General features: G+C 46.0%; 1 non-coding gene across 1 annotated transcript; it reads left to right on the top strand.

Moving 5' to 3' along the window:
- Positions 1 to 10,363: 10,363 nt before the first annotated feature.
- On the top strand, positions 10,364 to 10,501 carry LOC114811670. The gene has a single exon (XR_003759366.1). It is a non-coding gene; the product is annotated as a small nucleolar RNA SNORA7 (small nucleolar RNA).
- The last annotated feature ends 327 nt before the right edge of the window (positions 10,502 to 10,828 follow it).

Genomic DNA, 10,828 nt, shown 5'->3' on the forward strand with positions numbered 1-10,828 from the left:
GCTAAATACATTCTCTGTCACTAACCACATTTAAAAATAATTTCTGAATATAAGAGGAAAAATAACATTAAAATTATAGGATTCTGGTTACCCTTTCATTTCATACTAATCCAGTGTCCAGATGCTTGCAACTGAGAATACATTCTGAATATTTAATCCCAATTTGGACATTTTTAAAGAAGGCAAACCTGACCTTAAATATAACAGGCACAATTTAGTTAAGTGCATAACATTCATGCAAAGACATGATTGTAAATTTGGCAAGGGAATTGGATAGGGAGAAAGCCTCCGATGACAGTCTCTCAATATTATACTTCCAAATCAAGGTCGAGATAGGTATTAAGTGGTAACCATCTCTAGCTCTAAAGAACAGGCTGATCAAAAAAGTTTCAAAGTTTGAGTCGAACATCGTATGCCGACTGTGCCAGGCGTTTCAAAAGTCGGTACCTTTTCTATTTGGATTTACATTTGGACTTTCTGAGGTTGGACTAGGTGTTCAAAACAGGCTAGATAATTCTCCCGTGCTAAATAATAGTAACTGTAGCATTTGTTAAGCGTTTACTTTGTGCCAAGCTCTGTTCTAACCACAAGAGTAGGTATAAGGTAATCAGGCTGGATACAGTCCATGTTCCCCACAGAGCTCACAGTCTTGATCCCCGTTTTACAGATGAGGTAACTGAGGCACAGAGAAGGGAAGTGACTCGCCCAAGGTCACACACATAAATCCCTTCAAGAACCACAACAATAATAATAATTATAATTATGGTACTTATCCAGTGCAGCATGGCCTAGTGGAAAGAGCTCGGGGATCAGAGGTCAAGGGTTCTAATCCTGGCTCCACCACTTATCCCCTGTGTGACTTCGGGCAAGTCACTTCATTCATTCAATAGTATTTATTGAGCGCTTACTATGTTCAGAGCACCATACTAAGCACTTGGAATGAACAAGTCGGCAACAGATAGAGACAGTCCCTGTCGTTTGACGGGCTTACAGACTAATCGGACTTCACTTCTCTGTGCCTCAGTTCCCACATCTGTAAAATGGGGATGACGACTGTGAGACCCACAAGGGACAACCTGACTACTTTGTATCTACCCCAGCACTTAGAACAGTGCTTGGCATATAGTAAGCGCTTAACAAATGCCATCATCATCATTATTATTATTACAGTCTTATTCCTCTTTTTCAGCTGAGGTAACTAAGGAACAGAAAATTGAGGTGACTTGCCCAGGGTCACAATGCAGACAAGTGGCAGAGCTGAGATTCCAACCTAGGTCCTTCTGACTCCCAGGTCCATGCTCTATCCACTCGGCCTTGTGAGGCTCATATAAGCTGTTGACTGGTAAAATTGGCGAACAACTCTAGGAAGATACCTTAGGATCATGTGGTCCAGCCACTTGTTTGCTGTTTAATTAAACCATCATCTCTTTAAATCCCAGGATGGAGACTCTCCACCCAGTGAGTCCATTCTAGTGTTTTATCACCCAGAGGGCCCAGATGTTCTTCCTTATGTCCAACTGAATTCTCTCGTTAATTTAATTAGAGTCCATTTCCTCTCGTTCAGTCCTCTGTGACACAGAGAACTGGTCAGTATCCTCCCCATAAAGAACACATAGCAAATTCACTTCTTAGGTTTCTAACCCCTTGGCTAAATAGACCCCATTCCTTGAACACTTCCTCCTAGGACCTATTTTTTACCCCTTTAATCATTTCTTCTCTGGGCCTGAGGTTTCTCTCCTCCTTGGTAAAATGCAGTAACTGAAAACTGGGCCCAGTACACTAATCAGAGTTTGGACAAAGGACTGCTAATCTGACCACCATTTTTTAATGATAATTGTTAAGCACTTACTATGTGCCAGATGTCGTACTAATCGCTGGGATAGGTATGAGAAAATTGGGTTGGACCCAGTGCCCCGTGTAGGGCTCCCAGTCTCAAACCCTATTTTACAGATGAGGTAACTGAGGCCCAGAGAAGTGAAGTGACTTATCCAAGGTCACTCAGGAGACAAGTGGCAGAGCTAGGATTAGACCCCCTGACCTTCTGAGTCTATCCACTACACTCATCATCATCTGCAGTGTGCAGAGCAGTGTACTCGGTACTCGAGGGACAATCTAAAGTTTAAGATGCATTCTCTATCCTTGATCAGCCCTTCTCTTCAGTAAATTGAATGATCATTTCCATGTCAACTGCAAATGCTAAATTGAAAACCTCCCTAAGGTTTTGTTTTTCTGCACTATAATAGTAATGGTATTTTGCTACGTACCGAGCATGGCACTAAACTCTGGGTAAATACGATAGAATTAATCAGTCAATCAGTGATACTTATTGAATGCTTACTCTGTGCCGACGACTGTCCTAAATGCTTGGGAAAGTACAATATGTAGAGTTGGTAGACAAGATCCCTTCCTACAGGGAGCTTACAAGCTACTAGGGAAGACAGACATTAAAATAAATGACAGGTAGGGGAAATAGGAGAGTATAAGGATATAATAATGATTATGGTATTTGTTAAGGGCTTACTATGTGCAGAACGCTGTTCTAAGCACTGGGGTAGATACAGGGTAATCAGATTGTCCCACGTGGGGCTCACTTTTTTTTTATCCCCACTTTTACAGATGAGGTAACTGAGGCACAGAGAAGTTGAGTGACTTGCCCAAGGTCACACAGCAGACAAATGGCAGATCGGGGATTAGAACCCACAACCTCTGACTCGCAAGCCCATGCTCTTTCCACTGAGCCACGCTGCTTCATGGATAGCACACTGATATGGATAGGAGTACTGTGGGGCTCAGGGGAGAGATCAGATATCCTCGGGGAAGGATCACAGTCAAAGTCTAAGGGGAAAGGAGAACAGATATTTAATCCCCATTTCACAGATGAGGAGAACTGAGGTAACAGAGAAGTCAAGTGATTTGCCCAGGTTCCCACAGCAGGCAAATGGTGGATAAGAACCTGCATCTCCTGACTCCTGAGCCATGCATGATCTGCCTCCTTGTTGACTTTCCTGCCTCCTGTCTCTCCCCATTCCAGTCCGTAAAACACTCTGCTTCCCAGATCACCATTCTACATTTCTGTAGAAAAACGTTCAGTCCACGTTTCCCCGCTTTTCAAGAATCTCCAGTGATTGTCTGTGCACACCTGCATCAAAAAGAAACTCTTTACCATCAGTTTCAAAGGACTCAGTTACCTTGCCCCCTCCTACCATACCTCCCTGCTCTGCTACTACAACCCAGCCCACACACTTCACTCCTCTAATGCCAACTTTCTCACTGTACCTCACTCTCATCTATCTCACTACCAACCTCTCTCCCACATCCTGCCTCTGTCCTGGAACGTCCTCCTCCTTCATATCCGACAGACAACTACCCTCTCCACCTTCAAACCTTTATTGAAGGGCCATTTCCTCCAAGTCTTTCCTGGCTAAGCCCCCCTTTCCTCTTCTCCCATTCCCTTCTGCACGACCTTGTACTTGGATTTGCTCCCTTCATTCACCTTTCCTTCATTCATTCATTCATTCAATAGTATTTATTGAGCGCTTACTATGTGCAGAGCACTGTATGAAGCGCTTGGAATGAACAAGTCGGCAACAGATAGAGACAGTCCCTGCCGTCTGACGGGCTTACGGTCTGATCGGGGGAGACGGACAGACGAGAACGATGGCGACAAATAGAGTCGAGGGGAAGAACATCTCGTAAAAACAATGGCGACTAAATAGAATCGAGGCGATGTACATTTCATTAACAAAATAAATAGGGTAATGAAAATATATACAGTTGAGCAGACGAGTACAGTGCTGAGGGGATGGGAAGGGAGAGGGGGAGGAGCAGAGGGAGATGGGGGTAAAAGAGGGTTAAGCTGCAGAGAGGTGAAGGGGGGGTGGTAGAGCGAGTAGAAGGAGAAGGGGAGCTCAGTCTGGGAAGGCCTCTTGGAGGTGAGTTTTAAGTAGGGTTTTGAAGAGGGGAAGAGAATCAGTTTGGCGGAGGTGAGGAGGGAGGGCGTTCCGGGACCGCGGGAGGACGTGGCCCGGGGGTCGACAGCGGGACGGGCGAGACCGAGGGACGGCGAGGAGGTGGGCGGCGGAGGAGCGGAGCGTGTGGGGTGGGCGGTAGAAAGAGAGAAGGGAGGAGAGGTAGGAAGGGGCAAGGTGATGGAGAGCCTCGAAGCCTAGAGTGAGGAGTTTTTGTTTGGAGCGGAGGTCGATAGGCAACCACTGGAGTTGTTTAAGAAGGGGAGTGACAGGCCCAGATCGTTTCTGTGGGAAGATGAGCCGGGCAGCGGAGTGAAGAATAGACCGGAGCGGGGCGAGAGAGGAGGGAGGGAGGTCAGAGAGAAGGCTGACACAGTAGTCTACCCGGGATATAACGAGAGCCCGTAGCAGTAAGGTAGCCGTTTGGGTGGAGAGGAAAGGGCGGATCTTGGCGATATTGTAAAGGTGAAACCGGCAGGTCTCGGTAACGGATAGGATGTGTGGGGTGAACGAGAGAGACGAGTCGAGGACGACACCGAGATCGCGGGCCCGAGAGACGGGAAGGATGGTCGTGCCATCCATGGTGATAGGGAAGTCTGGGAGAGGACCGGGTTTGGGAGGGAAGATGAGGAGCTCAGTCTCGCTCATGTCGAGTTTTAGGTGGCGGGCCGACATCCAGGTGGAGACGTCCCGGAGGCGGGAGGAGATGCGAGCCCGAAGGGAGGGGGAGAGGACAGGGGCGGAGATGTAGATCTGCGTGTCATCTGCGTAGAGATGGTAGTCAAAGCCGTGAGAGCGGATGAGTTCACCGAGGGAGTGAGTGTAAATGGAGAACAGAAGAGGGCCAAGAACTGACCCTTGAGGAACTCCAACAGTTAAAGGATGGGAGGGGGAGGAGGCGCCAGCGAAGGAGACCTAGAATGACCGGCCAGAGAGGTGAGAGGAGAACCGGGAGAGGACGGAGTCCGTGAAGCCGAGGTGAGATAAGGTATGGAGGAGGAGGGGATGGTCGACAGTGTCAAAGGCAGCGGAGAGGTCAAGGAGGATTAGAACGGAGTAGGAGCCATTGGATTTGGCAAGAAGGAGGTCACCCGTGCAGTCTCGGTAGAGTGGAGGGGACGGAAGCCAGATCGGAGGGGGTCTAGGAGAGAACGGGAGTTAAGGAATTCTAAGCATCGATTGTCGACGACTCGTTCTAGGATTTTGGAAAGGAAGGGTAGTAGGGAGATAGGGCGATAACTGGAGGGGGAAGTGGGGTCAAGAGCGGGTTTTTTTAGGATGGGGGAGACATGGGCATGTTTGAAGGCAGCGGGGAAGGAGCCATTGGAGATTGAGTGGTTAAAAATAGAAGTTAAGGAAGGGAGGAGGGCAGGGGCGATGGTTTTAATAAGGTGAGAGGGAATGGGGTCCGAGGCGCAGGTGGAAGGGGTGGCACTTGCGAGGAGGGAGGAGATCTCACAGCACTTATATACATAATCAAAATGTAATAATATAAATGTCTGTCTCCCCTTCTAGACTGTAAGCTTCCCATGGAGAGGAAATGTGTCTATGGACTCTCTTTTATTGTTTTATTGTACTCTCCCAAGGGCTTAGTACAGTGCTCTGCAAACAGTAAACGTTGAATAAATATAACTGATTGCTTGACTGATTAATTGATTGATTTAGCACTGAGGACCTATAAGAAGGAAATGGTTATAGAGTGAGTGTTTTGCACAGTGCTATCTTCATTCTATTCCCTGCCAGGCAAGGTCCTGCTGAGACACAGAGTCCTCTAATGAAAATAATAACAATAATTGTGGTATTTAATAACCACTTACTGTGTACCAGGCACAATATTAAGCACTGGGGTGGATACAAGCAAATTGGGTTAGCGACTGTCCCTGCCTCATATCGGCTTATAGTCTTAATCCCCATTTTACAGGTGAGGTAACTGAGGCACAGAGAAGTGAGGTGATGTACCCAAGGCCACATAACCGACAAGTAGTGGAGCCAGGATTGCATGCTCGTTCTCTAGACTGTACGTTTGCTGTGGGCAGGGAATGTGCCTTGTTATATTGTTGTAATGTACTCTCCCAAGTGCTTAGTACAGTGCTCTGCACACAGTAAACACTCAGTAAATGCAATTAAATGAATGAAATGCAGAAGTAGATCAGCAGAGGTGCAGCACACTTGAAAGTGCACAGTAGAAGGCCTGGCTTCTGGCTGAGATCTCCGGAGCACAGAGCTGAGGTTGGGCCGGCAGATCACGAGCCAGCAGCTGTCTTTGCTCCACACGTTGGCCAGCCCTTTTTCACCATTCCTGCTGGGCCTGTCCACCTCAAATGACACCCAAGGGAGTTCTTTTTTCAGAAAACTTCATCACTGATGTGGTGGTCCCAGCAGACAGAGTCGGGATTAGAACTCAGGTGTTACCAAAGAAGGGCTCCTTCCACTGGACCAAAGGCAGTACTTCTTTCGCCAACTTCCATTCTCCGTTTCTTCCAAGCCAACTTCACTTGACCTCATCTCCCACCTCCATCCCCTTGCTCATATCCTTCCTCCTTCTGGAACTATTCTACCTCAAGGAACTACCTTGGAGAAGCACTGTAGCGTAGTAGATTTAGTATGGGCCTGGGAGCCAAAGGACTTGGGTTCTAATTCTGGCTCCACCAGTTAAAGCAATGTGGCCTAGTAGATTAAGTATGGGCCTGGGAGCCAGGACTTGGGTTCTAATTCTGGTTCCACCAGTTATGATGAAGGTAATCATAATAATAATAATAACAATGATATAGTGTTTGTTAAAAAAAGGTGTGACATTTGTTAACCATTTACTATGTGTCAAGCACTGTTCTAAGCTCTGGGGTAGATACAAAGTAATCAGGTGGGAAACAGTCCCTGTCCCACATGAGGATCACAGATGAGGAAACTGAGACTCAGAAAAGTTAAATTGCTTGCCCTAGGTCACAGCAAACAAGTGGCAGAACCAGGATAAGAACCCCCAGCTTGTGTTCTTTCCTCTGACTCCCAGCTTGTGTTCTTTCCACTAGGCCAAGCTGCAACTGTCTACCGTTTGACCTTGGACAAGTCACTTAACTTCTCTGTATCTCAGTTTCATCAACTGCAAAAAGGGGATTTAATACCTGTTCTCCCTCCTTCTTAGACTGTGAGTCCCACGTGGGTCAGGGACTGAATCTTGCCTGTTTAATTTATATCTACCTCTGCTCTTCGAATGATGCTTGATAATTACTAAGTTCTTAACAAATATCAAAAAAAAGCCTCCCTCATCACATCAGCCAGCACAGTGTTCCCCATCTTCAAAAGTAAACTGGACTCCCACCTCCTCCAAGAATCTTTCCTCAATTAATTTTACTTCTCCCCTTAGGTCAAAGCCTTCCAACTACCACTTGGACACGTATATCCCCCACTAGCTATCACATTTTTATGGAAGTCAATTTCCATACTCTATCCATGTATCTTTCCAATATCTTCCTTGTCGCATCTGTCAATTATTTTGTGACCGCTTCCGCTATCAGAATGAAAAATCCTTGAGGGCAGGAAGTGTGCCTTTTATCTCCTGTTGTACACTCCCTAAAGGTTAGTACAGTGCTCTGCACACAGAAGGGTCTTAATAAATATTATAGCTTGATTGATAGACACGACTAAAGGGGGTCTTCAAGGATATAAAGGATTTCTGTCAGGGGGAATACTGGCGGGTTGTTCTCCCTGTCCACTGAGAACTAAACAAGAGGAAGTGTAATTAAGTGAAGTAAGAGAGTTCAGTTATGACAAAAAAAAAGTATAGACTGGCAGGATGCCTTGGGAAGTTGTAGGGTCTCCATCCTGGTCGTGTTTAGAAACAAAGCAGACGGCTTCTGCTGTGGGTGGCTTTGGATGTCCATGCCTAGAGTCAGAGTGAGTCAGGTAATCTCTGGAAGGCCCTTTCTGACCCATGATTTTGATCTTTTAAGAGGATAGGGTCCTGGGTACCATGTGGAAAGCAGTGGCTGTGATAGACACCCCACCCCCAGCTCTGAGTTAGCTTGACCAACTCAGCCACTCACTAATGGTCACAAGGATTTCTCCACTATCCTGGTGGGCTAGTCCAGCCCTGAGAATTCAGCCATAAATATCTTCCATAATGATTATTTTAAGCGACAGCAGCATGGCCTAGTGGATAGAAACCCGGCAATCGAGTCAGGAGGACCTGGGTTAGAATCCCAGCTCTGCTACATGTCTGTTATGTGTCCTTAGACAAGTCACTTTACTTCTCTGGGCCTCAGGTACCTCATCTGCAAAATGGGGATTAAGACTGCAAGCTCCATGTGGGGCAGGGACTGTGTCCAACCTGACAACCATGTTTCTAGCTCAGCACTTAGTACAATGTCTGGCATGTAGTAAGTGCTTAACAAATATCATTACAGAAAAAAAGAAAACAAGAAAGCTCTTAATGACTCAGCCCAACTCCATAATACAGCTATTCCAGCAACACTAAATGTATGTGTCCCCTTAGCCCCTCACTTGCCATTCCTTGTTTCCAAGTTCTCTTCCGTGGGTGTAAATAAGGAGACAGGGGTACTCCTGAGGAAGAATTGCCCAGAATACTAGTGTCAGAATCATCCAATCATGGTCTGTCCCCCCTTTTAGACTGTAAGCCCACTGTGGGCAAGGAATGTGTCCACCAACTTTGTTATATTCTCTCAAACACTTAGGACAGTGCTCTGCACAAAGTGCTCAATAAATGCCATTGATGATGATGATGATGATGATGATGATGATGATGATGAATCTGGCTCTTGGTTATGCACTCACTTCCCTACCAGCTCCTCAACCTCAGACTGGCCCTCAGGTAGTTTTTTCAGGACAAAATCATCCCTGCACACCTGGGATGGACTCGAGTGCCCATTTCTCTGGAGACTGAGTGGTTCTGTTGAGCTCAATCCGTGGCTCAGTGGTAAGAACACGGGCTTGGGAGTCAGATGTCATGGGTTCGAATCCCGGCTCTTCCACTTGTCAGCTGTGTGACTGTGGGCAAGTCACTTAACTTCTCTGTGCCTCAGTTACTTCATCTGTAAAATGGGGATGAAGACTGTGAGCCTCGCGTGGCTCTGATTACTCTGTGTCTACCCCAGCGCTTAGAACGGTGCTCTGCACATAGTAAGCGTTTAACAAATACCAACATTATTTAGAGCATAAAATGCTAATCCACACTAATAAGACTCAGCTCATCCTCTAGACCGCAAGCTCTCTGTAAGCAGGGAATGTTTTACTCTGCTTTACTGTACCCTCCCAAGTGGCTTAGTACAGTGCTCTGCACACAGTAAGTGTTCAATAAATACCACTGAGGATGACGACACTCATGTCTGTCCATTAGTCATTCTGTGATTTTACTTGGAGTCGTTGGAATCAGGATATGAAAGCAAAGGGTCTAAAAATGTGTGGGGGAGAGAGAGAGAAAGAAAGGGGGAAGGGGGAGAGACAGACAGACAGACAGAAATAGAGAAAGAGAGAAAAACGGAAAGAGAGAAAGGAAGGGAGAAAGAGAAAAGGAGAGACTCGCCTCACAGTACTTATGTATATGTATATATCTATAAATTCTATTTAAGTTGATGCCTGTTTATTTGTTTTGATGTCTATAGATCTACATTTCTATTTTACGTTGATGCCTGTTTACTTGTTTTGATGTCTATCTTCCCCCTTCTAGACTGAAGCGTGTGCCTAGGGACTGTCTCTCTTTATTGCTGAACTTAGTAAGGTGCTCTGCATACAGTAAGTGCTCAATAAATACTACTGAATGAATGACCCCTTTAGGAGCAAAATCACATCTATCAAAACCCAATGATTGTAGTAAGATTTCAACATCTTGTTTATGAAGTCCACAGAGTGCAGAAGAATTCCAATCCAGTGGGTTTTTTTACATCTAGGAACTAAGACATTTTCCGTGACAGCCAGGAAAATCGATAAGCAGCATTCCAATACGTATCCCCCATCACCCTTCACCTCTCCCTCATTTCTCAATCTCCCATCTAACCAACATTAATACTAACAGAGTCATGTCTGTTTACACGTGTCAGAAGTATTACTATCTGACTAGTTCTATAGACTGGTACAGATTTCATTCTAATTGGTGGCTCTTGTCTTATGTGAAGTGGGTGCCATTTATGGCTCTGCCTTTTGGTCTCTGGGGCTGCGGATTAAATCTGATAGCCTCTGTGACCTCCAGCTTTCCTAAGTGGTGGTGATTTGCCAGATGTTGGGCTTCAGGAAGTTTAGATACTCATTCTTCTGGCTGGACCGTTAGCCTCGTCCCATCTAGCTAAGGTGCGTTCTGTGCTGGTGGGCTGGTTATGTCTTGCCACATTTTAGAGGCTAAAATTAATAATAATGATGATAATATAACTGTTGATAATAGTATAATGGACCTCTGAGCATCACACCTGGAGAGTTTCCAGTACGCTACCAGTCTTGACTCCGGGAGGGAGAGTCAAGCAGAAGCCTAACCATTCCATTCCTAGCTTGGGCAGCGGCTAGCAAGTGGAAGGCAATCTGCCACAAGTCAAAACTCATCTGGGCTGGTTAGCAGCAGCATGAAAGAGAGTCCAGGTTGGAGATTCAAGCGAGGAGGAATTTTTTCAGAAGGATCTGGGTTCTAATCATAGCTCTGCCACTTAATAATAATCATGGTAGTCACTAAGTGCTTACGACGTGCCAGGCACTGTACTAAGCGCTGGGTAGAGACAGGTAAATCAAGTTGGACACAGTCCCTGTCCCATGCAGGGCTCACAGTCTCAATCCCCATTTTACAGATGCGATAACTGAGAGCCAGAAGTAATTTGCCCAAGGTCACACAGTAAAGTGATAGAGCCGGATTAGAACCCATGACC

The sequence above is a fragment of the Ornithorhynchus anatinus genome, chromosome 4 (assembly GCF_004115215.2).
Source record: "Ornithorhynchus anatinus isolate Pmale09 chromosome 4, mOrnAna1.pri.v4, whole genome shotgun sequence".
In the NCBI taxonomy this organism is placed as follows: Eukaryota; Metazoa; Chordata; class Mammalia; order Monotremata; family Ornithorhynchidae; genus Ornithorhynchus; species Ornithorhynchus anatinus.